This window comes from Thunnus maccoyii, chromosome 1 (assembly GCF_910596095.1).
Source record: "Thunnus maccoyii chromosome 1, fThuMac1.1, whole genome shotgun sequence".
Taxonomy (NCBI): Eukaryota; Metazoa; Chordata; class Actinopteri; order Scombriformes; family Scombridae; genus Thunnus; species Thunnus maccoyii.
In genome coordinates this window covers 32,443,243-32,469,514 of record NC_056533.1, presented here as the reverse complement: position 1 = coordinate 32,469,514, position 26,272 = coordinate 32,443,243, and the positions used below count along the sequence as shown (strand labels likewise).

The 26,272-nt window shown below is 37.5% G+C and overlaps 1 protein-coding gene across 1 annotated transcript in view; it reads left to right on the top strand.

Annotated features, from left to right (window-relative positions):
• luzp2 (leucine zipper protein 2) overlaps window positions 1–26,272 on the top strand; it is a 165,115-nt gene that overhangs the window by 52,554 nt on the left and 86,289 nt on the right. The gene's annotated exons all lie outside the window — the stretch shown is intronic.

Sequence of the window (26,272 nt, the reverse complement as noted above, 5' to 3'; positions counted from 1 at the left end):
TCGTGCCCAGCGTGCAATTCTTCCTTAAATTGTCCAATTTAAGGAAAAATGGGGCTTATCAAGGATACGTCACATTTATTACTATTCACTGTAGAAGCACACTGTACGCCTCTCCAAAGTAAGATGACAGTTTAAATCAATTCCATGGTGATAAAAGTCATTGTCACTGTTTCACAGCATTTCAACTAGCATGTGTATTCATTGTTTCTGGTGTCATGTCTTACACATAACATTGAATGTACAATATTAATGCTGGTTTAAACCAATTTACATTAAAATGAGGATATGGGTCAAAGTTCAACTGCCACTATTTTCTGCTGAAGATATAGTCCCAATTAAAATTGTTGACAAACAGCTCGAACTATCTGCATGGCTAGATACAATTAGGGGCGAGTAAAACTATATAGTGTGTGTGAAATTACCCTTTAATAATGGCAGTGGCTTTAAGAGAGACCTTAAAGTTAAAAAGGTTAACAGTTCCCAACATGCATTTAAAGGTTCAACCATGCTTGAGTAAGATGTGAGTCACATTGCTCCCACAGTTGAATTTTATAAAACTCGTCTGAAACAAAATGTTCCGGCCAATAATTAATGTAAGAACTGAAATAACCTTTTACAAAACCATCTATCGCTGCTACATCTAATAACTGGTGAACTACGACCATGTCAAGCCAACCTCGTAAAACTACTTAAATGGGCCCAGCTACCTCGGACTGCCCTGTAAAGGTGGGAGCTGAAGCGGGTATAAAACCCAAAGACTTTGTTGTACAACCCCCTAAATGCGGCATTGTCTCTGGGGGAACATCTGCTTATCAACAGATGTCACAGAGCACTCCCCGGTGACAGCGAACCTCCTCGCCCCTTCATTCTCAAAATACACTACACTCACGAGCTGAAAGAAATACTACGGAAGGTGGCTGAGATGCAGCAGATCACTTTCAATGGACAGAGGATTCTGATATTCCCAGACTACCCCCTAGCAGTTGTGAATCAGCGTGCCATGTTTAAAAGAGCAACAAAGCTTCTGAAGGACAAACTGGGAGTGAGGTTTGGTGAAACTATGGGTCACTGTCAATGGCAAGGAACATTTTTTGCAAACAGTGGTTCAGAACAGCCTCCACAGGTTGATACTCGGTATGTGACATGGATAAACTACTGAACAGAGTACCTGATCCGATGTAGATAATTTATCCATGTCTTTTCTGAAGAACTGCACAATCACTAACTAGATGTTAAAAATGTTAGATCCAGTTCACAAGAACTTTATTTGTTCTCCCCTGCTGCGGCTATAGTATATTGTGTATTTGTTGCCAGGCGACAGTCTTGCTCTGGCAGGAATCTGTTTACATTTTAATTGAGACATCTGGCGATCCTCAGTTGTTTGTTTTACACTGTAATACCTGAAAAACTGCCTAATGAACCTACTATTAGATGGAAATATAAGGTCCACTCCATCTCTCATTTCTATGGTAAAATGGGCTTGTATATTTTGTTTCTCAAAACCTAAACTGACTGGAAATTTCTATCTGCACTTTAGTTAACTGAAAGTTAACACAGTGGTAACTTATAGGTTATGGTGAGTTTGTTTATTCATTTACTTATCTATTTATTAATTATTTACTTATTCATTCTGTCTTGTTAGTTTATACTTACAACTACATATTTATATTACTTTTTTCTTTTCCTTAATCCCTATTATCTTGATCCACGGTATTGTCGATTAACTCCCCCCCCTCCCAGATACAGAGGGTCGCTAACCTATTGTTACTGGGGAAATCCACTCTGTCCCTATAACGTTGGTTAATATCGATGATCCTAATTTTGATAATCCAGCTTTCTGTAGGAAGGTGTTCTTCCTAGTAACAGACATATCACAAACCAACCTTATTATTGGAGGAAAAATAGTGTTCTAGACCTTTATATGGATCGATCCTCTAAGAAAAGTGCCTCACACTCTAATACAAGGGATTTCTTGCATGCATACATCAACAATTCCAACCTAGTTGATGTGTGAGGATTTTTCCACCCTAGAAAAGACTACTCTATTCACTCACATGTGCATAATTTTTATACCCGTACTGACTACTTCCAGGTAGAGTTTAAATTACTGCCTCACATTCATAACCCCTGCTATCATCAATCCTCAACTTATTGATGACCCCAGATTTTCTGAATATTTGCACATGCAAATGAATGAATTGAAAATGTTTTGTTTTTTTTGTTGTTTTTTTTTTAAATCAATGATACCCCTGAGACGTCCTGATGATTACTGTTGGAGACTCTAAAAGCATATCTGAGGGGTTGTATTATCTCCTACTTTGGCTGTAGAGATAAGGTAAATGAAGCAAGGCTTCTAGAGTTAGAGCAAATTCATCATTAGTTAAGGAGAATGTGCGTCACCACTCACTGGACAAATATAAACAAATTTTGCATTTGAGGCTCCAGTACAATCAGACTGTTTGGGCAAATATTTAAAAATCATTTTCTTTCTTAAAGCAGAAGTACTCCGAATCTGGGGAGAAACCACAAAAATTGCTTGCCAGACAACTGCACAAATTGGAAAATGATCACATGATGCATAAAGTCAAGTCCAAACATGGAGCTTGTCTTACCTCAGCGAAAGATATTAACAAGCATTTTAAAGAATTCTATAAAACTCTTTATTCCTCCAAAACAAATGCAGGACCCCACAATATGAAAGCTTTTTTGAAAATATTAATCCTTCCTCTCTTACACAAGAGGATTACACCTTCCTAAACAAAGACATCACCCCTGAGGAGCTAAAACAAACAATTAAAACCTTAAAAGGAGGCAACACCCCAGGCTCTCACAGACTCCCTTGTGAGCTTTACAAAACATTTGCTGACACACTTGCACCTTATATGCTTAATATGTTCTCTCAGGCCCTTGAAAATGGGTCTCTGCCACAAACACTTAACAAGGCTGTCATAACATTTATTTCAAAAAAGGGCAAGGACCCTGAGGAGGTTGGAGGATATAGGCCTATTTCTCTCCTTAATGTGGACCAGAAAATATAGGTTAAAGTCTTAGCAAATAGAGCTAACAGGTCAACACGTTCTCACTCCCAACTCATCACATATCGAAGCTTGGTCGGGACCCCGTGGCATCACTTTTTATTGCACGGGGTACCCCTTTAGCGTTGTTTTTCAACGTGCAGTGTCATGGTAGTCACTGTTAAAAAATAATTATATTTTATGGTGTGACAACACAGTGGTTAAGGTCTGATTAGGTTTAGGCACAAAAACGACTTGGTTAGGGTTAGGGTAAGATCATGGTTTGGGTTAAAATAAAAAATAAAATAAACATGTTGAGGTGGTCTCAAACCGTGCTCTGTGCTGACTCTGTGCCAACTTTCTGCCAACAACATCCACTACATTTCTGCAACATCTGCGGTTTGCAGAAATGTACAATGCCAATGTTTTGTTCTGGCGAGCAGGCTGAAATTTGTCACCTTATATAGATGTCATTGGTCTCATAGCGTCTATTTCAGACGTTGTGGGAGCTCAACAAAAGTCTATCGGACTACTCTGCATGTTAAAAAATGATGCTAAAGGGGTACCCAGTGTGTTAAAAAGTGACTCCACGGGGTCCTGACCAAGCTTCGATATGTGATGAGTTGGGAGTGAGAACGGGCTGAACAGGTATATCAGCACACTGGTGAATCCAGATCAGACCATATTTATCACTGTTAGAAACTCCGTTTCCAACCTTAGCCATTTTTTTAATATAGGGTACCATTCTAAATCCAGCATGAGTAATCATGTAGTCTTCTCCCTCAACGCCAAAAAGGCATTTGACCAGGTAGAATGGTCCCATTTATTTGCCGTGCTGGACAAATTTAATTTAGGGGTAAATTTATCGCCTGGATTAAATTTTTGTACAAAACTCCCAGGGCCCAAATATTAACTAACGGAATGTTATCTTCCTACCTAAGACTGTGTACAAGACTGTCCCCTCTTGCCCCTCTTGTTTGCATTGGCTATTGAGCTCCTCGTAGAGTCAGTTCGCACAGACTTAAATATTTATGGCTTTAACATCACAGACACATCTGATAAGATATCCCTATACACAGACAATGTTCTGCTGTGTATTACCAAAGCTCAATTTAGTCTCCCAGCTATTCTGAGCATGATAAACTTGTTGGAACCTTTTATGGTTACAGGATTAACTGGACCAAAAGTGAGTTGATGCCCGTTGGGTTAAAGGACCTATCCCTGATACAACATTTACTATTTAAAATCTCTTTTCAGACATTCTCCTATCTTGGGATTCAGATCAATAAAGAATTTTCCTCTTTTCAAAGCTAACTCTCCCCCTCTTGTGGCCAAATTGCAAGCTAATGTTACATTTTGGAGATCGCTCCCTATTTCACTGATTGGTAGAGATCAAGATGTTTCCAGACATCTCTTCACAGTGTGAAAATCTCCATAGCTTCACTCTCTGTCATTGACATTTTGAACACATTTTTTAAAATTATTTTCCATTGCAACCTTTATTGTCATATACTACATACTGAGCAGAAAGGGAAGGAGGGAAGGAGGGTGGGTGTGTTAAGAATAGTTTTTGTGTTTATTTATGTTGGATATTATCTGTTATATTATTTGCTTTGTTTTTTTTAAATGAAAATGTAGACTGCATTCTCATGTCCGACATCTTGAAACCCTTCTTTAATGAAACGTACTTGACCTTTAATTTAGACTTTCACGACATTCAAAAACTATGAAAAACTGTCTCATAATGACACGCTCGAGATAAATGATTAAACAATTATAAATGGAAAAGGCCATTTTTTCCATTCAGTGTCTGCTTCCTTTGTAATGTGGAATTCAAGGATGCCATGAATGTTGCAGAAAGTCAAAAGATAACTTTTGCATATGTAAAGCTTACATCAGCTTATTTACAATGCTTATACAACATACCAAGCTTATTTAAAATGCTTATACAACATACCAAACAAACGGAACATCTGCTCCGATGTCAAAATAAATATTTTCTTGTAAGATTGTTTCCTTACAACTTACTTAGTAAGAAAAACCTCTCTTGGGGTTAGCCATGAAAACAAGTGCTTTGAACCTGTTTATTACAGATTGTTTGCTGTTGGTTAGATGCACTACGACCGTTTTTTATCACACAGCCTCTCGTGTGCCTCTCACTCTCTTTACTGAACTTGTGTTCACAGTCCAAGTGCAACGGATTAGCTGCTGCCAATACACACTGAGTTAATTAATGTCATTGAAGAGGATGGATAAACTTTGAAGTCACTGACAGCAAAGAGAGTTGAAACACACTCGACTTGTTACTTTTGGCATTGACTGTTTCATTATAGAAAGAAGAAAGAAAGATCTTTATTAGTGATTTCCTCTGGTTGTTTTAGCTTTAATTCTGTGTGTTTGGATAAATGTGAGGTGAATGTACATGAGTTCAATGATCTGGAGGTTGCAATCAAATAAAGCAAACTAAATGAGAAGGATAAAATGTATTTTTCTCAAAATTACAAAATGTGAGGAGTTGGCTCAAAATTTTATGTGAATCATAGTATAATTTTAACAGCAGTGTGTCATTAAGTGACATTTAAGTTAGACTCATCAACATTATGTCTTAAGCAAATTATAAAACAAGCCAATATCTTATAATAGTTTTATTGGTCACCTAGTATACCATCAAGACAAAAAAAACAAAAAAAACTTTGGGAACAACAGGATTAGTCATTTATACATGTGCCCCAAAACAACATATATTTATGTTCAAGCGAGAGAAGCCCTCTGGTGGCTGTAGTAGTTATGAGGGGAGCAAAGGATAAAATCAGGTGACAGGTTATCTGGTTCTCATATAAAATCGTCCACATTGGGAGGAGGTTGATGTGGATAGATGGGTCAACAAAAGGTCCACACTGTTGTTTAAAATCCACAGACACAATCATTCCCTAATCTTAACCACATGGTTATTATTGTAACCATGACAATGAAGATCTCCTAAACTTAAGTAGTAATTTTAACCCAAACAATGATCTTTCCCTAAGCCTAATCAAGTGTTTTTTTGTGCTTAAATCCAACCAGACCTTAACCATAGCTTTGTCACATCATAAAACCTCCAAAACCATGACTGTTTTGGAAGGCAAGACTAAATGATACTGTATTGCCAATTACTGCTGTGTAGTCAGATTAGAACAGGGGTCTCAAACTCAAATTACCTGGGGGCCACTGGAGGCAGAGTCTGGGTGAGGCTGGGCCGCATCAGTTATTCCACAAAAAAAGTTTAGCAGGCGCAGGCTAGGATAGCAGGCGCAAAAAAGGTGACTACTACCGGGTTGTTCATTACCCGCCGTGCTTTTGTTGTTGAAAACGTCGTCATAGAAACAAGTGAAACAAATGGCATCATAAAGAAATATCTTTATAATGTTTATTGTGCAAGACATTTACTATGGAGTGAAATGCTTTGAGGAATAAATCTCTTTCCGCAAATGATTCAGTACATTCCATTCACCCAAAAGATTTTTTCGAATAATTTGTCTGTGAATGTCACATCATTGCAGAGCAAACGTGGAGAACATGAAGCCGGGACAGTGGGACACCATTATTATGCCATTATTATATGCAGCCATGGAGGCGTTATTTATCGGCTTTTATTTTCTATAATAACTCCATGGATGCAGCGGGCGCTGCGAAGCTAGCGGCGTTGTCAAATCAAATATGACGTGTTGCACAGCAGCATCAGCTGTACGGTGTTTTGTTACACTCTGTATTTATGATCTCTGTCGGATAAACATAAGTGTGTTCATGAAAACGTATATATTAACTTTTAATTCACTTCACAACGTGGCATTATGTGACAGACATATTCACATACATTATTATCTGTCAGACTTATAAAGACGTAGATACACCTGGTTCTGTTTTTTTAATGTCACATACTGTGGAATCACATGCACGAGCCTCATTTACTGTGACAGTGAGCCAAAAATGGATGTAAAGGTCTTTAAACCTCCGTTTGTACGTCAACAGTTGTGTCCGTTCCGCTCATCAGACCTCAGTGAGAATTACGCACAGGCTCTCCAACAGCTGATCATTACGCACGGCTGCTGTGGGTATTTGAAACGACTTTACCCCTAATTCATCACATTTTTCTGCAAACCGTCACCACTGTAAAGTGTCAGTCATCGTTATTAAACATCAGAAGAATGATAAATGATTTATTGATAGAGCTCGTGTTGAAACGGACTTTACAAAGTGCTTCAAAACAAAATGAGGTGATCGTTAACAGAGAGATTATGCTGAAATAAACAGAATGATGCTTTAATAAGGTTTAATAATTCACCTTTGAATTTTACTGAAAGCTGTCATATACCCCCTGTGATTGGCAGGTTCGTTCAGCTCCAGCTTGTGCAATAAAGGGACCTTCCACACACAACACAGTAAAGTGCTATTCATATGAAACTCGCGGGCCACACTAACATTAAACTTTCATATCAAGGTCACAAAATATCAGCCGGCCCACGAGCCGCGAGACTGAGACCCATGGATTAGAAGATGCTTGTATGCTTCGTTCTGGGATCCATGCACCAACAAACTATTTTGTTGATTTATTTGAAGGACTTGTTGCTTTTACCCATGAAAGCAATCTTTCAATAAACCTAACCAAGCAATTTTAGCTACTTGGACTGAAGGTTAACCATTTTGATGACAATCATAATTTTGTAAGCTCCCTGATATATTCTATGGCTCTGCATTAATAGGTTAGACCTCAGTGTCCCTTTTAGATTGAATACTGAGATAGTTTCCAAAGGAACATTGCTAACACTGACAACTTTGAGATCTATACAGTAAAAGGGCCACATAATAGGTCTGAAGAACCTTCAGGCAGTACTGCAACACATTGTGTAGGTTATTCAAACTCTGCACCAACTTCAAGTGCTTACATTAGTACATGATGTGCATTTAAAAGGGCACAGGGATGTTTTTATCCTCTCCATAAAGCCAAAGGACACTTGCCTCCCTATTCTATCCAGTGTGTGCTGAGACAACTATTAGGAGCGATTATATCCGACCTTACATCTATTCACCCATCTAATTTCTTACTTGATGGAACCTAAAGACGGGAAATAAAGAATATGCTGTTGCAGGGCCTAGATAGATGAGATATTGTGCTTATGTGAGGTAAGGCATAACTTAACCTCCGTTTAAAGGACATGTACATGCTACTATGTGAAACTCATCTGAAGAGTAGACTTGCAAAAAAATGTCTCATTGGAGGAGATGCATAGCCTCAGACCCCTCTAGCATTTCTGGGTAAGACCATTTTATGGCATCTCAGTTCTGTTATAAAGTTCACAGTGAAGAAAGACAAAAAAGATGGGAGACAGAAGGCATGACATGCAGTAAAGGTCCCAGACAGGATTTAAATCCAATATGTTAGTACTGTACATGGCCAGTACTTAGCTGATCTGCAAGTCAGTCAAGAAGGGACCCCTTAGCCCAACTTCTCCCCCATCCCTTTCAGAGTCTGTGCACAACACTGCTGAGCACCATGTTTATGCAGCTAGTCATATGCATAATTCATCTTGCCTGTTATTATTTTGTAATCCTTTCATGAATTTGTCAACATGGGATCATCAAAGTATAATTATGCCTTAAAGTCAGTTAGGAGCCTTCAACAAGGGAACAATTTTAACGACTTTAATTGATTCTAAAAACACATCTTTTTATCATATGAGCAAAAATAGCAACCTGTGATATGTAATTTATTTCTGCAGAAGGATCACTGCTGAATCTAGCACATACTTCAAAACATTGTTTGAAAACGCAAAAGCAAATGCTATTTACCTCTGTTTGAATGATATTTGCTAAAAAACTAAAGTGCCCTGCTGGTTTAGGGAATTACTTAACCCTTTAAAAAAGGGAACCAATGGGCTTTCGACTGAGTGTCACAGAGAGCAGAAAGTCAGAAAGTATTCAAACACATTGTTGGTTTGGTAATGCTACTTTTATTCAAGCTAATGGTCCAGATTCAGCTTTCCAGTATAATATCTGTCAGCAAGTGAGCACTTGAACACCTCAAGTAATCATATGCCATGTGTGGATTTATACTGTTAAATCTAATCCAGCAGCAAATATGTGTGACCGTAATCTTTCCATTTAGAAATAAGTCTGTATAATCCTGTTTCATGCCCAATTAAAGACAGCACATGATGCCCATATTTTACCTCACTGGTATGCAAATGGACACTGAAAATGCATTTTCATCAGCATTTAGCTGCGAGATATTACTATTTTTGATGCTATTAATATTCATGGACAAGTAGGCCTGTTGCAGGAGATTTGAGAAATGAATGATGAACCCATTTCAAACTGTCCCATGCCTTAAGGCAAAGAGGCTTCCCCCAACAAAAATAATCAAGTAGTAGTTTATTCTTTAGACAAGTAATTTGAGAAAACTTCCACAGCAACTTTATTCAAGTGAAAAAGAAACTGAGCCAGCAGAGTACGACACAAAGAGTTGCTTTTTCATTGCAGGAATGTGTTTTAAGACAGGGTCAATCTGAAAGAGAATCCAACACATTAAGCATGTTAACAGATGGCAAAGCTAGCAACAAACACTTCGACAGTTTCACTGAATAGCAGAATAAATAGGAGCAAAGTTATGCCAATACAATGGCAGGGGGTAAAAAAAAAAGCCTGAATATGTCTGAAAGCAACTATTGGATTTGTATTTCAAAGTATACTTCATTACTGTTTCTGCCTGGAAAAAAAGGCAAGCACACAGGTGCCTTTCAAGAGTATTTCATTAAATATCTGTGAAATCTTCTCCAGAGAAAAAGCCTACGGTATGGAGAGAAGAACTGAAAGGGATTCACATAAATAAAAACCATAACACTGGATTTTTATCCCTCTTGGAATGAATGTTATGCAACTGAAATCGCTAGTATTTATTTAGACAGAATATTTGGGTCCATTTAATTCTCTACATTACACTTTTCTAGATGTCATATAAAAATAATATTAAGTATCTCTATGATATGCTGTTTGAAGCTTGTCCTCAAATGATTTTGTTTTAAAGCAGACTGTTAGAGGATGATCACCCATGTGGTGATACAGTATGTTCTTCTTACGCCTGCTCTGTCTGCTCATAAAATAATCGATTTAGAAAAGCCATTTCCTTCTAGGCTCATGTTACTGTAAATAGCCCTGTTCTAGTATTCAGCAATTAGCATCCAGCTCTTGATACTAGAAGCTATTAGACAGGGCACTGACGGCACTGTCTTATGAAGGAACATATCGAATCTGGTAACTGGATAATTATCTAAGTAAGGCTAAAATAAAATCATATTTTCAATGGCTGTCTTGTCACTCTTGAGCAAGGCTACAGCTGCCCACATTCATTCCTATCCACTGAGGATGAAGACCTCTATTAACCTCAGTTCATTTCGGTCCTTTCTCAAATTGGTGGTACAGTATTTGTGGGTCTGATAGATAATTTCCCTTTCAATGTAGCATAGTATGGCATAGTTCATGAAAAGCAATGTAAATGGACTGCAGATTAGAGTTGAATTTTATACTTAATATGATAATAAGTGTAATTATAAATTTGATATGAAATCCATGAGTGCAGATTAAGCAGACAATTTTTGCCTCTTCTACATAGTAAATCAACACATTTAATGCGTCCTATTCTACTCTTGAGTTGTCGCTTCTGATGGAATTTCACTAAACATTAATGATTAAAGGGCAGATTTGGTAATGTTTGCATTTTTGCATCCCTCTAACCCGTTTTCACCTACATGACTGGTTTTGGACGAGTGGTTCTAGCCCCAGGAAAATTGCTTTTGTCGAATGTGGATGCGATATGCGGCTGTTGTTCAAATCAAGGTTGTCCCTCTGACCTTAATGCCTCCATCAGCATTCTGCCATCTGTCATCTCACTCACCAGACAGGACCTCGTCCTGGTCAGCACTTTAATCACACCATGTGGTTCTGACGTCTTTTTGTATGCAGTCTTCAAACTGTGCAGACTCCCAAGAACGTAATTTAAGAGAAACACAATGGAAGTCAAGCACATTTTTGAAAGAACCACGGATTTTGTTGTAAACATGATGTTCTCTCACCACTAATTAGACTGTATGAAAGTCACACAAATTGGACAAACCATTTTTGGATCTTTTCATGATGATTTTTACTATTATTGCATTATCTGTGGGAAACAGGTTAGAATAATATTGTACTCACTCTTCTGGTAATTTGTGTTTGTACACAAATAGAATCAGATATAAGATATTACATTAATGGTGTACTTGACATTACTCAATAATCAAATTTAATCATGGCATCTGGAAGTGGTGTTATATTTTTTTTATGACAGAAAAAAGCTGGCTAATTATGGTAATCATGAACTGCTTGTTAATCATGTCTGATAATGTTTTGATGTCAGACTGACAACACCTTGATACTATTGAGAGCTGTGCTGCAGCTGTGCTGCTCCAGCTTCTTGAGCTAATGTTAGCTACAGCTCTGAATCTTGAAGTTCTCAATTTAGAGCTTTTAAAGTGATTAGCTTAGAATAATGATGATGCGCTTAAAAGTCTAACTGGGGGATTTCAACAAGTCTGTTCACCAGCTTTTTGTAATTTACACTCAACAACAACTGTGCAACCTGCTATCTGTCTGTCTGAAACTGATGAGGCAATCACCTCGATGGTCTAGGTAGAAAACGCCCGCCACACTTGTTTTTCTCTCAACAGCAAAAACACACAGCCCTTTCCATTTTTTTTCAAACATCAAAAATGATACAGAGTGGTGTTTCTCCTTCAACAAAACTATCTTTGACCAAACACAAATAGTACAAACACTGGTATGCAGAGAGCATATAGTATCAACACTCACTGACAGAATCAATGTTATTTAAATCAACAATTGCTGACTTAAACGTTCACCGACTGTAGCTTTTTAAGAAAAAGCTTATTTTTCAAGTTATAATTAAAATTGCAGCTTTTAGATTTTATAAACTTCATTCTTTCAAATCACAATTTCAATATGAAAATGATTCAGTGATAAGCATAATAAGTTATTTCCAGCAGGCAAATATCTGATCAGCCTCCATATCCATGTTAATATTTTGTACTGTGATGTTTAATACACTGATCCCGCAGCAGTTTCAGTCATTGTCTTGTCTTAATTACTTCATTACACTTGTTATCTTGAAGCATTACCTATGAGACACATGCATTCAAATGTAAATGGTAATCTATGCAAATCCTAATATAGTATAATCTTTTTAAATGTATAATAAATATCTAAATTATATGCACTGCTTACCACACGTTTCCATTCAGTTGTAGATACTATATTATCTTGAAACTGGCAGTTTCTTATAAACATGATGTTTATCAGTGACTGTGAAACACCTGTAAACTCAGAACACTCAATTACCTGCTGAAGTAATGTCAAATCTGCTGTTGAGGTCAGACAAAAAGCTGCTTGCGGTGTGTAAGTGTGTAGATAATCACAGTCCTGCCACTTGTGTGTAGGTTGGTTATTTGCCTGAGGAAGATTTTTTGAAAAACCAGCAACAACATCAGAGGCAACATATCCAAACAAATATCCACCAGAGACAGTGGTGCTTTCCCGAGCTTATAAACTGCACATTTAATAAGATTTGTAAGAGAGGTGAAATGAAAATGCACAACTTGCGGTAGTAGGTAGGCTTTTGGGAAATACATGAGGTTATACTATAACATCTTAATCTAACATAAGTATTTTTTAATAACAGTAAGCAAAAGATACCCCCCCAAAAACCGTATTGGATGGTATGCATGTGTTTAGAGCCGAGGCTTAGTCCCAACGAGATATGTCTAAAAATAACATCTCAGTATTTTTAAGTTGTTGGACAGAATAGCTACACACAGATATTCTGCCGCAGGATCACAGACTCCAGTGATTTAGCACTTCCATGGAGTTAGGGGACTCACAACAGATTAAAATCAGAATGATTAAAATCGATGCAGCACAGGCTGAGATTTCCTGACTTTTAACACTGGATCCTACACTTTATAATGCAGTTTTATAGGGTTTTCTCACTAGACCCTCCCTGCATGATAAATTAAACTCCATACCCCAAGTGTGTGACACTGGTTCTCCGTTAAACTTCATAGCCTCCTTGATCAAGCCAAGATTAAATAATACAGCCTGGTATCACCAAATGACATATGAATAACAAGCCAATTTCTTACGTCATTTTGCGTATTATCACTATGCATTTTGTGTTTTCCATGTGTCATTTAATGCCGTTTAGTGCCCATAAATTTCCATTGCAACCCAGTATCACAGCAGTCCACGTCACGTGACGGTCAAGTTTCTTTCCACAAAAACAAAAACAATGGCTGACATTCCTTTTATTCTCAGTGGAAAATGCAATATTTTAAGATAGGCCCGGCATTAAAGTGCTGTTTGATGACATTTCTAGTGAGAAATGTGCATTTTATTTTCATAATCTTTGTTCAATGAATGTATATGATGTTTCGTTTGTCAGTTATTAGGAAGGTTCTTTCAGGCTTTCTGTCGTTGCTATGGCTGTTGCTATGGACTATCACTGAAACCATGTAGTTGCATGTGAATCGTCTTGGCGCTGTGTAGATATCTGAGCTGTTATATTATTTGTGTTATTTTCTGTAACTGTTTGATGATGTTCTTTAGGTAAAAACATAGATTTTAGAGCACCCCAGGGATGAATCAAATTTGAAATCCAGAATTTGAAGCGTTGTGATTGGCTGACCGGAGGACCCGCCCGAAAGTATTTTCCTCACTGTCACCGTGTTAAGGTTTTCTTTTAATATCTCTAACATTTCTCAACACAAAAACATGAAAGTGACCTTGATAACTCAACAATACAATCAGTTTAAATTATTTATCCTTCGATTCTGAGAAATAACATTTTTTTGTCAGTTTTCCATTATCCATGAGCCTCATCGACATTGGATGATGTTGGTGTTGTGGGCAACACCTGTTTTGGCTAAAATATCTAAAATATCTAAAAGAAACCAACATCTTTACTTTTTCTTAACATGGATCATCTAGATGCAGTGTAATTACTAGTTCGGCCGTTACTGGATCTTTGATATATTCAGTGGATGTATTAGACATTTAGATTCAATATACCTTTGGTCTATTTTCATCAATGTAACAAAGAACAGGGTGAATTGTGTGAAATAAGATTCTGGACTGCAAAGTCCTGCAAAGTTAAACCATCAAAGCGAGTTGTCAATAATCACACCATGGGGCACATCTATGGACGTGGTGTTGTTCTGCTTCTTTTCAAACACTTATAAAATTGTATATGTTGCTGTTTTAGATAAAAGTTCTTTGAGACAGGATTTTGTTTGGACAATACTTTGACATGACAGATTGTGTGTCATGGTTAATAAAATATACCAAGCCAAAATGGAGTCCATACCTCTCTGACATTTCATTTGTGAATTTCAAGCTGATCAATGAGTCTTATAAGTCATTCCATTCTTTTCAACCATCTTCTTATTTCTTGTATGAGAAAAGATTTACTCCACCCTGCATGTTTGACTTTGATTAACATTTCATCATGTAGGTCCTAACTGTGGCCAGCAGGTGTGTATATGTGTGAACCGGAACTTTGTGGCAGGTGCAGGTTCTTCAATATAGAAACAGACTGCTGATAAATTTGATGAAAAGCTTGATAGGAGATTTTATTAAAGAGCTGGTGAGGTGGCAAATCACTGTGGCAAGCATGAGCCAGAGAGCCAACTCCCAAGCTCAGTCAAAGACGGGGGGCCCTGTAACTGTCAGCCTGCCTGGAATGAAACAATAGATTCAAATAGAGTATTGCCTACTCCAAATTGATAATCCAGCCACCAGCAGGTTTCTCATCCAGATCGGAGTGGTGCACCAGCAGGGTAGTTAACCAGTAATCAAGTCACATCCGTCATCCAATTCCAAATTCTCCACCTCACATCATCCCCCTCCTTCCTCCCCTCTGCCTGGCTTAACTTGTCCTCTTGTGTTTTCCCTGAGTGATACTTGGAAGTTGGGGAGAGGCTTCACTGATTGCCCTTGATGTGAATCAGATGCATCTGCCTGCTTGTTACCAGTTCCCAACTTACGGAAGCAGACACAGAGCCCCAGAGCTCCCGGTAGATAAGTGCTTTTCTTCAGATTGACAATTTCTTTTTGTTATATCAAGCCCTTAAAGTATTATACCTGTGACAAAAGCCACTCCATAGCTATTTTAATGTGCTGCAAGACAAATCAGGGGTTTCTGTGGTGTATTGTACTAGAGGTGCAACACCTCACCTTAAAAGAAAACTGCCTTAGCTAACATCAAAAGAAATAATTACAAGAGCTGAAACGATGATCACCGAAAATAAAAATAATGAAGAATCAATTAACCCTTTAAGACTTTTTCAAGGAAAAAAAAATCTAGTTCCAACTTCTCCATTGTGAGGAGTTGCTGCATTTCTTTAACCTTATGTGATAGCAAACTGGATATCTTTGGGTTTTGAACTGATGATCTGACAAAACAAATGATTTGAAGATGTTTCCTTGAGCTTGAGGAAATTGTGACACTTTATAGACCAAACGATTAATCTAACTGAGAAAATAATTGTCAGATCACTTGATTATGAAAATGATTGTTAGTTGCAGCCACTGTTATGCTGGGAACTGTTAAACCGTGATCTATTGTAATAACTGGATCCATAAAAAGCAAAGACACATTTTAACAAGTTGGGAAAATGGAATCAAATGGTTCAGTTAGTCACAAGTGTGAATGTGTGTAAAGTAAAACTCTCTTCTGAGGTCAGACACGGGGTTGTAGTTAGTCTGATAATTGCCTGCTGGATGCAGTTTTATTCTATAGAGTGTTCACTGTGTAGAAGTTGGTTTAAAGTTCACATTCACTAGCTGGACTTGTATCAGTCGCTCGGTGTTGTTTGTGGTAATGAGTGTGTTCACACGCAAGAGGTATTTCAAAGAAGCGCTCTGTGTCACCCTGCGGCTGAAATCCACTAAATATCCATTACCACCTCTGCGAACCGTTCTCCCCCTTGGGAAACCCTGCAGAACCACCTGATTTTAAAATATTTCATATCAGCTAAATGTTTTGAGTATAAGAAGTTAAATGTGTCCGTAAGTGATGTTCTGCTTTAGTGAAAAAGAAATTATTTAGAAAGACTAAGAGTGCTTCACTTATCTTTTCCCTGCATTTATCCTGTTTTACCACTGCAGTGCATTAAATCGAAGATCCATAATACAGTATAGCTCTTTTCCCACACTCAGCACGCATCACATTATTCCATAGCTCACCCTCTTCATAAATAAGTCACTGAACAAATAAATATAACATGTCATTGTAGAGAATTTAGACTCTTGAGAAAACGTAATGTATCATTTACATATAACAAGGCTGGATCAGGTTTGGATTATGTTTGTGTTAAATTTCAGCGTTGCTCATGCTATGTACTATGTGTTGCTCATACAAATTAGGAAGAGCAGAATTAAGAGCCAAAGTTAAAAACTGCAGTGTTAATGTCCTGAGGATGTTGCCTCTATTGTTGTTTCTTGTAGCATTTTCCAAACACTGGAAACAAAGCTGGATTAGATGTTGTCATAAAATGTCGCTGAGGGAAAAGGTGAGGCTCTCCCACATAAAAGGGATCGCTTTATCATTCGCAATAGCAGTAAGCACTGATGTCTGGCAAAGTATGCCTTTCAGAGTAAACAAAAAAGTCCAAGCTCAATCCAGCATGATTATAGCACAACAATTACTGAAGCTGGAATCACAGCGTCGCACATCTTTGAAAAGCCAGGATGGGCGGAATTGCATTAGATACACTCAAATCCCAGATTTAATTGAAGCTGGCAACTGTAAGAGGTTCCTGGGATGCTTTTAAAACAGTAATTTGTGTGATATATGTATTGTGTGATATATCCCTAGATGAGAGCTTCCACCACAGGAAGAGAGAATGAGTCAACATCATGCATTAAGCTGAGGAAAGACATGAAAACTGAACGTCATTATCTCTGTGTTACCAAACGTATGTATTATGTAAAGTAGAAGGGGAATGTATAGAAAACAAACACTGTGTGAATACGTAAATAGCCAGAAAAAGGGGGTTTGGTTTTGACCTGGTTCATTTGAAATCAAATGCAGTTTTTGCAGGCGTGCTCCTAGTTTGACTGAGGGGGTTTCATGTCACTGTGAAAATGATTTGGATTGTACATGACAATGGAGAGAGCAGAGTGGATTCTCTGATGAGCTCAACTCACGCAGAAAATAGAGAAATACACTCAGGATTCACTTTTCTCTCCACATATGACTGAAGGTAAAACTGAGCAAGAGACAAATAGAGAAATTATTTATTCAATGTTGAACTGAAATTGAAAATGGGAAAGGAATGAAATTCAGTGGATTTCCAATCAAGAGTATGCATCATGTCAGCATTATATTGTATCCGTTTGTGGATGGACAGGTTATACAAGGAAAAATTATAATGTATTATTAATACCTTTAGTTGCATTCACTTTTCTTGTGTGTTTTTGTTGTGACAATTACATTTCCTTTCGCTATAAAGTGCCTATCTGTCTAGAAACAGTATTGTTTCCTAGTACATGTAGGGGATGATAGAGTGTTAAATGTCGAGGGAAAGTAATTGGCATCTACTTATGCATGAAAATGCCTGCAAGTAATCATTGAATTATTCATCTAATATGCTAAGTATTTCTATTTCAATGCCTTAAACCTCCCTTAGTGGAAAATTACATAACTTAAGTGATGAACAAATTAGACGGACTCACTTTTCAAGGATGTGAAAATTGATGGATTTTATATCATTTACAATTTACCACCACTGTAATGTTATAACAACTGCTCAAACACAGCCTGAAACGAATAATAAAAAACCCTGTTTAAATATTTGCTGGATAGTTTGCATGATTAACCAGAGGTCAAAATTCTCCTCAGTGATCCTTACATCCGCATACACAAACACAGCTGAATGCTCTCAATTTCAATCCTTTAATTCAGGAAAGTGTGAGAGATGCAGAATATCTGCATTTGTTGCTCATGTGTAAAATTGGTTTACACCACTTTAATTTGATCTGTCTAAATGATAAAATGTGTAAATGCAAATTGTACTGCACTTAATTATTTTATGATAGATGCATCCCCACTCACACTGTTGGACAGTACTTGTTTTCAAATCATTATTTTGAGTTATATGATCTTATTTATATTTTAATTTAACATTCATGAAGAATTTTAAACACTATAATTTTACTTCTGGGCTTTGTCAGAATATATACGATTCTGCCAACAACCATTTTTGTTTAACACTTCTTAGAGTCATGTGGTGCATTATTTGCAGCACATTTTTTGTAGTAGTTTATTAGAAATTCTCAATGACAACACTGTCCTCCCAAGAAAAATGACACAATAGGTCATAATGTCAGTCGCCAAAAAATGACGTATAGTTAGTTTGAGTGACAGGTGCCATTTACCAGCGGTAGTAATTATGACCTGGAGCAGTGGTGCAGTTCAGATGACAAATATAAAAGTTGACAATTTTCCTCATTGGGAGGATGAGGGGTGTTGGGAGGCTTCAACCCAACAGTGGACTTTATCACAGAGAGACAGCTGTTTGTGTTCTGTTTCCAACCATGAGTCAGAAAGGTTTTTTGTAAAACTGCAACTACGATTAACCCCCAACCTTAACCGTGTGGTTATTATTGTAGTCAAGACGACAAAGGTCACCTAATTTTAAGGAAATTAGGAAACACACCACATGTTTCTCTAACCTTAACAAAATGATCGTTTTAACCCACACCATAATCTTTCCCTAAACCTAACCAGAACTTAACCACAGCGTTGTCACATCATAAAACATCATTATTTTTTAACATCGATTTGTAACAGTTTTGGAAGGCACAGATAAATGATGTTGTCCAGCTGATTACTGCAGATAGGGGCGCCAGATTAGAAAACGCTCCTATGTGTCCTTCTGGAGTGCACATGGTCAAACAACATATTTGGGCATTTAATTTGGAGGACTTGGTGGTTTCAATGCCAATGAAACATTGTGTATGACACTACAGTGCAGCATAGTGTGATTGTGTTTCTCAACAACACATAATTGCCCATAATAATAATAATAATAATAATAGTAATAATAATAATAAAGAATGCAGTCAGAAACACATAAAAAGAAAATAATACATATTTTTGTATATACACACCATTATTTTGTTTAAGTGTCCAACAGTATCCTTAAATACCAGGATTCCCTCAGAACAACTCAGCTCAGCTCAAAACAGCAAACGGGGCATAATTTTAGAAATTATGGGCACTACAATAAAATAACATTTCATTTCTTTGATGTAGTCTATACTCAGTGGGATACAATACAAGATGAGAGAAGGATAATTATTGAATATTTGCCTATAAAACTGGTAATATATGTAACATAAAAACTTGAAACAACCAAAATGTTCCCACTCATTAGTTTTTTAAAGTCACTCTCAAGAGTTATATCAACTACAGTACAAAATAATACATTTAAAACATGATACCAAACTTCACTTTATGTAAACATATTTATATTTATATTTTGTGATATGTTTTATGTATTTGTAATTCAAAAGTAAATAAGAGTTTATGACTATGCTGTGACATTCAAGGTCCACGCCTTCTTTGACCTTTATTGACAAAGCGAAATTGGCTTCCTCAACACCCATTGTTTCACCATGTCCCCTCACTAAACAATTACAGAAGATTTATTGTCAGACATCCCCTGACATGCATGCAATTAATATTCCCCGCTGTCCATGATGTTTATACAACAGCTGATAAACATGACTGACTTTTGTTGCAGATGTTGGATGGTGGTCATGCTCTGCTAGAGGAATATATTAATTCCCTGACAGGCCTTGGGCAGTCCCCCTTATTAAAACTATTTATTTGCCCCTCCTAATGGCATAATTAATCCAGCCTGAAATTGGAAGTACCACATAAACTGTTGTCTGGCCATAATCTGCGTGAAGGCAAATAAACTCCTTTTATGCTGAGTAGTTGTTGGTTTCTGTGACTGATGTCTTGTAAAAAGCTGGGGCTTCAACCTGCTCCGAACACTTCACTTTGCTTTGTTCCTTGTCGTGCATGCCCATAAACGGCTGTCCGCTCTGTAGCCTTTGTTGCTAAGGTTTTTCCATGTGTTGTTTGCATTGTCCACTCTCATATTTCGGATCGGATTTTAGCTCGAACATTTATGGATGTATTTGACAGGTTGACATTTCGAGTAAAGAACAAGAAAATGAAGTGAAATCTGACTACTACTTTTTGTTTACGTTGCCTCCCAAGTCATCGAATGGGGCACTAAGGTGGTTGGCCTTCGTGTTTTTCAGTATTTGCCTTCCAAAATAAATAAAGGAAGGTTAAAGGAAGACAAGGAAGTGACAGCATGTCTCATTTTAGGACTCTCTAGGAAAGCTAGCCAATATAGTTTTATATTTTGTTAAATTGTGTGCCATTATGGATGATAGATGTTTCAGTAATGGGTAACGCTGAAAAATATCTCCGGTTGGAAGGTAAACTGATCTCAAAGGAGACGCACACTTATGAAAAAGCTGACACATTCATGCCTGCATATTTATTAAGGTCATTACATTATGTGTTTAGTTGACATGTGAAATGAATGATTGATAGTGCTCAGGTTCGACTCTGGGTGGGTATTAAAATAACCGGTGTGGTAGTGGAGGAGCCTCCAAAGACACTGTGCCCAGGGGAATCCTTTAATTTGTCCTTGTCTGTACCACCTTGTTTTTTGTTTTTTTTCAGACCGTCTCCTGCAAATTTTCCAAAAATAGCACTGGAAGTTTATGTAGGGGAGGGGGAAACATCAAGTTACTCAACCTGGGAACACACAGTGCTCCTCTGTGATTATTTTGCTGCAGCTAATCACTAAGCAAATGATGGTGGATGATATCCTCCATGCCCTTGCGGTAGGTTTTACTGATCTCTACATACTGTATGTGGATCTTTTTCCAACTGTTATCAACTTGGTTTTATCATTTTTATTTTGAAGTGTCAACAGAGCAAACAACACAGGCAGATGAATGATTTCTCAACTCCATACACTACTGAACAGCACTTAAAAAGCATAAGAAAGCTCAAGTAAGATGGAGAAAACTAGATACATACATTTAAAGGTGAAAAAGATTTCAGTATGGCAAGTCTACCAGTTTAGATCAGGGTACATCTTCTAGTGTTGAGATAGCTGTAAGCAGAACGATATTACCATCAGGCAGATGTGACTCTTGAGTCTGAATAGGTTTAACATTAACTCCCACCCTTTTACCATTTTCATATTTTTATGAAAATCACTCTGCTGTCAGTTTATTGTGGGCTGCTCTCTGCTTTCCTCATTGCACCTTCAACTTGAAGCCACTAATGTTGCTTGCTATACTGGACACCTTTTTACATAGTACAATTTTATTCTGAGAAATATGTTTAGTTAATGCGATGAAAAATGGTAGCTGTTTGACAAAAAATGTGTGGGCAGAATTTAAACTGTTAGATGGCATACTTTACTAGGCTTTGCTCATGTAAAACCATGTTATCTTTGGTCTGCCTACAGTATGTAATTAGCTGTCATAGGAGTGAATCTTGTGTTAGATTGCTTCTGTCAAAATGTGAAACATGTTGGTTTTTTTATTTATGCACAGTCCACACTGTATTTGAATAACACATTTTATATGTTTTATATTTTTAATCTTATACTGTATTGTATATTTCAATCTTAGAATTCTGTGTTTTAAGAGTGCCTTGCTAAAAGACTGTCATGTAGATTCATGTGGTTCCTTTTCAGATGACAATAAACTTGAACTTGAAATGCTCAATAGAGGCTGCAGGGCTGCAATGGAAAATGTCAGCGATGTGGCAGAAATATGCTTCAGTAAAAAGTATGAGAGAACATTTCAGCAGTCTTACAGTTGTGTTCAGGCTGTCCACTAAAGCTAAGCTTATGTCTTACTGTGTCTACATTTTAATAGTATTTACAGGCTAGCCCTTTTCAACAGTAGACCATGAGCTCCCGGCAGCTCTCTCTGTGAGGCCGGATGCCATAGCCTTGGCTTGCTTTATTGAGCCATTGCTTGGATGTTGACTGTAGTCTACAGTAGTGTTTCCTTTAGCCTCAGCAGTTCTATCTCACACTGCAGGGTCAGCCTCATATAGAGACCTACTGTGATACCAAGGGTAAAGAAATATTTGTCCTCAATAATCGGATCCAATAAATGATGCCTCCCCTTCAGTCTCGGGAGTTTGATGAGTTTCATGAAGACAGCCGAGGACTGATTTCAAACTGCAGATGTCTGAAATGAAAGAATTCATTATCTCATCACTACTGCTTTATGGTCATGTGCCTGGTGGTGCCATTTCTGATCATAAGCCTCTTTGCCAGGCATTCTGGTCCTCATTATCTCACTTCTCTGCCTTGAAAAAGGGGGATCTTTGTTTGGGAGGAGGCAGCTAGAACACTGGACTCTTAGGAGGTTGCAGTGCAATCATGCAGCTGTTACGATTTGTTTGTTGTAATGAGCAATTTATAGTGGATCAGCTGAAACAAAATCCAAGCTTTATCTAAGAACCTTGTGATATTCATGTTTCTGTGTCAGTGGGCCTCAAATTATGGGTCTTATTCATTTCACAGATACCCAAGGGCCTATTCCATTGGGTAATGAATAATATGGCAGACAGGGAGGAATCTCTCACCCAATCTTCCCCCATTGCATGAACCTGCAATAAATTTCCCGCCAATGCCATATGGTGGCAAGTCATGTGTGGGATTCAGTATGCCGTGTTATTTATTTATTTCCCAGGTGTTGCTTTGCTATTAGTGATTCATGTGTTATTGTGTATGATCTGCTACTGGGATCTATGACATGGAGTGTGCAGGGCTTTTGGAAGACAGCCCAGGCTGAAACAAAGCCATGGACTTGGGATAATGTGGCAGCCTCTGCTCCATCCATGATGGAGCCGAGCGAGTTTTCTATTTTTCTTTGGACCTAGGAATGGTCGACTAAAATTTATTATAAACAGTGATTCATTTAAAAGGGGGCGATAAGTGAGAGTTTTTGTGACTACTAGTAACTATTCAGGAAGGGGTTATTCGACAACGTCAAATGCATATGCTTTGTTTAGTCCCATGTTCCCAAATTTTAGACTATGATTGGTGATTATTCTCTTGATTATTCTTGTCTCGTAACAGTATTTATATGCTAATTTGCAACAGAAAATATGTTTTGAAAGAAATGTTTAGCCTCCTGAATTATGTTTATTGTTATTAAAATACTGTAATGACAAAATGTTTTTAATGAATTGGTCTGCAAAGTTGCAAAATATTGATATAGTATACTGAAATACTGAACATACATGCAATGAGTGGATATTTAAAGCAATATCCACTCATTGCAACTAATCATGATTTAGGTTTTTATGGTTATGTTTACACAACTCAAAGAACTTGATTAAAATTAGATAAAGAGGCTTGGTTAAATATTAAAGCCAATGCTAACTTGAAGCACAAGACAGGAAATGTTTTTTTTTTTTAAATATTTAACCAGAATTATGACCTTTCCCTGTCCTGTACCAAAGTATTTTAGTAACCTAAACCTGAACACACAGAACACAGGACTCGACCCCAGTCCTTTGTACACCCACCATCAACCCTGACCACCCCCCAACAACATCTATGTGATACGAGAATGTAAAACTTCCTGGACTGGGAAAAGTTAACATAAACTGAACAGCAATCATGTTTCCTTCAAAATTAATAATGTAATCATTTAGTAGTATGTAAATGTAATTTTTTAGAAGACTGGGTTGTCTTGACCATGGTACAATTAGAGAATTCCTGTAAGTGAAATGTTTCTAAATAACCTTAGTTTTACTTTAGAAACCACCATCATACCCATCTGATACTAATTTGAATTTAAATCTACTACAGCTTGTCCATGTATAAATTATTAACCTCAACATGTCATTCTCAAATTAATTCTAATATTATAATCTATGCGATACTCTTTGTGTGTTTATTTTGTCAGTCCCAGAAACCCTTTGATGTGAAACACTTTTTCTACGTTAGCCTAGTTGCAAAGCAATGGCTGAAGTAAAATGGGGCAAGTGAGGATCACAGAGTGAAGCAGGGCCATTTTACTGGCTGACCTCAATTTGTCTCCTGATAAACACAACTCGTCCTGACGGAGGGAAAAAAACTCTCTACCTTACAGAAGTTGATTCCATTTCCAATACTAAGATTACATTTTAGCGCTTGTACTTGACCTCTTCTTTTTTATGTGTCTGCTCTTTGACATCTGCGGAGGGCCTTTTGTGACTGCTATTGTCAACTATTATAACTAAACTAATGCAGTGCCCAAAAAGTGTCTGTTCAGAATGGGCTGATTGCTTGGCCTCCAGCTGCTACTTCAACGTACAGAAAAATTAATACAGTTGATGTGAGGTGTGAATGGGTATATACACCAACAACATGAAAGAAACTAACATTATATTACACAGATGATATAAAAAATAAGTATTCTAAAAATACATAAAAGTTATTTTTTTATTTCAAGTAAAATAAAATAATTAATGATTAATAAAATAATTTGCATAAATTTGCTAAAATAAAGTGGTTGGATCATTTTGGGTCATTTTGGATCATATCAGGCTCTTAGATTGCTCTTATTTTCTGTGCCTCCAGTTCGGATTTGAGTGGGTATGTTTGCGGGAGACCTATGCTCAACCATGTACCTGAACGCCTCCTGTGTAGGCACAATGTTTCAATCATTGCTGCAGCTGTTGCTGCTGATCTGCTAAACGTGCTGCTCGCGCTATGTTTGCTCAAAAGATTTGTTCTTTGTCTTTGATCTCAGAACATATGAGACAAACTGCTTTCGAACTGCCCGTGGAAGTAGTATGCTCCGTTTACGCGTATAACTACAGTCATTGTGTATTGGGCTCTGAGCGTTCCCAAAACGCGGATGACCTTGGATTCTACACTTTCTGTCTAGACACAGAGTAAGAGTGTCCAGTCTTGATTAAAAGCTGTCTACTTTTCCTTTTTTAGAGCACTTTTCGCTGACTCGTGTCAGGCTTCGTCTCTGCTCTCTCCCTGCTGGAGTCAGTTGACAGAGCCCTGAAGCTCCGCTCTGCCCCTGCATAGAGCGGAGCGGCATGCTGATTGCTGGTTTATTCAAAGTTTATTAATATTAAACACATCGCATGTCCAAATTGCACCAAATTCAACACTGCACTCTCTTTGCTCCCCAGCAATGCACCCACCAAGTGTGGAGTTGATTGGATGAACGGTTCAAGAGATACACAAAGGACATACAGACATACAGACAGAGATTCCTTCCTTTAGTAGAAAGAAGACTCAAGGGCTCATCAAAGTAATCAAATTTGTTAGCTGTAGGGGAAATTTAGAGTCTCTTGGAGCATTTATTAGCAGGGTAACCACATGCAGATACACTTAATTTTAAATACATCCCAGAAGAGTTGTTGATGTCCTTGACTCAGTAAACAAGGATGTTAAATTCAATGAAAAAAAGATTTTTTAGTTTTTAGATTGGTATCAGGCAGTGAAAGTGAACACATGGTAACTCCTAACACTTTTATCTCTGATCATGTCAATTAAAAGGGTAAAAAGATAATCAAGTCACTAACTATGAACAACCAAATGTGTTGGTTCATCTTGTAGCTCTCAGTATTCCACTCCTGAGCTTTCATTCCCTCTGTGTCTGCTTACTTATGGTACACCGGGTCCCTTTAACTCTTTTTTTTTTCTACTCAAATCTTCTTTGCGCCCAGTTCTTCAGAACATCACTCACTGGGGATTACATTCATAATAAAAAAGAAAATCTTGATTATGGCTACAGTTCATGAAAACATGCTGTGAAGTAATGTTTGCCTCTCTGGAAGCTCAGTTATAAATGACAAAAACGCCTCTGCAGTGCCATTTAATAGAGGTTCAGATTTACACAGAGAAAAACAGGATTTGACAAAACACCCTGTAGAATTTTTCCCTTAATAATTGGAGGGACTACATGAATATTTAAATGGAAATGCAGGGGCATACCTCTGGTCAAAAGACATATCTCTGTAAAACAAGCCTTCACTAAATTGGTTGATTGAAAGGACTAGATTTTTCTTTTTAGTCATCTAGGGACTGCTGAGTAGATATTAG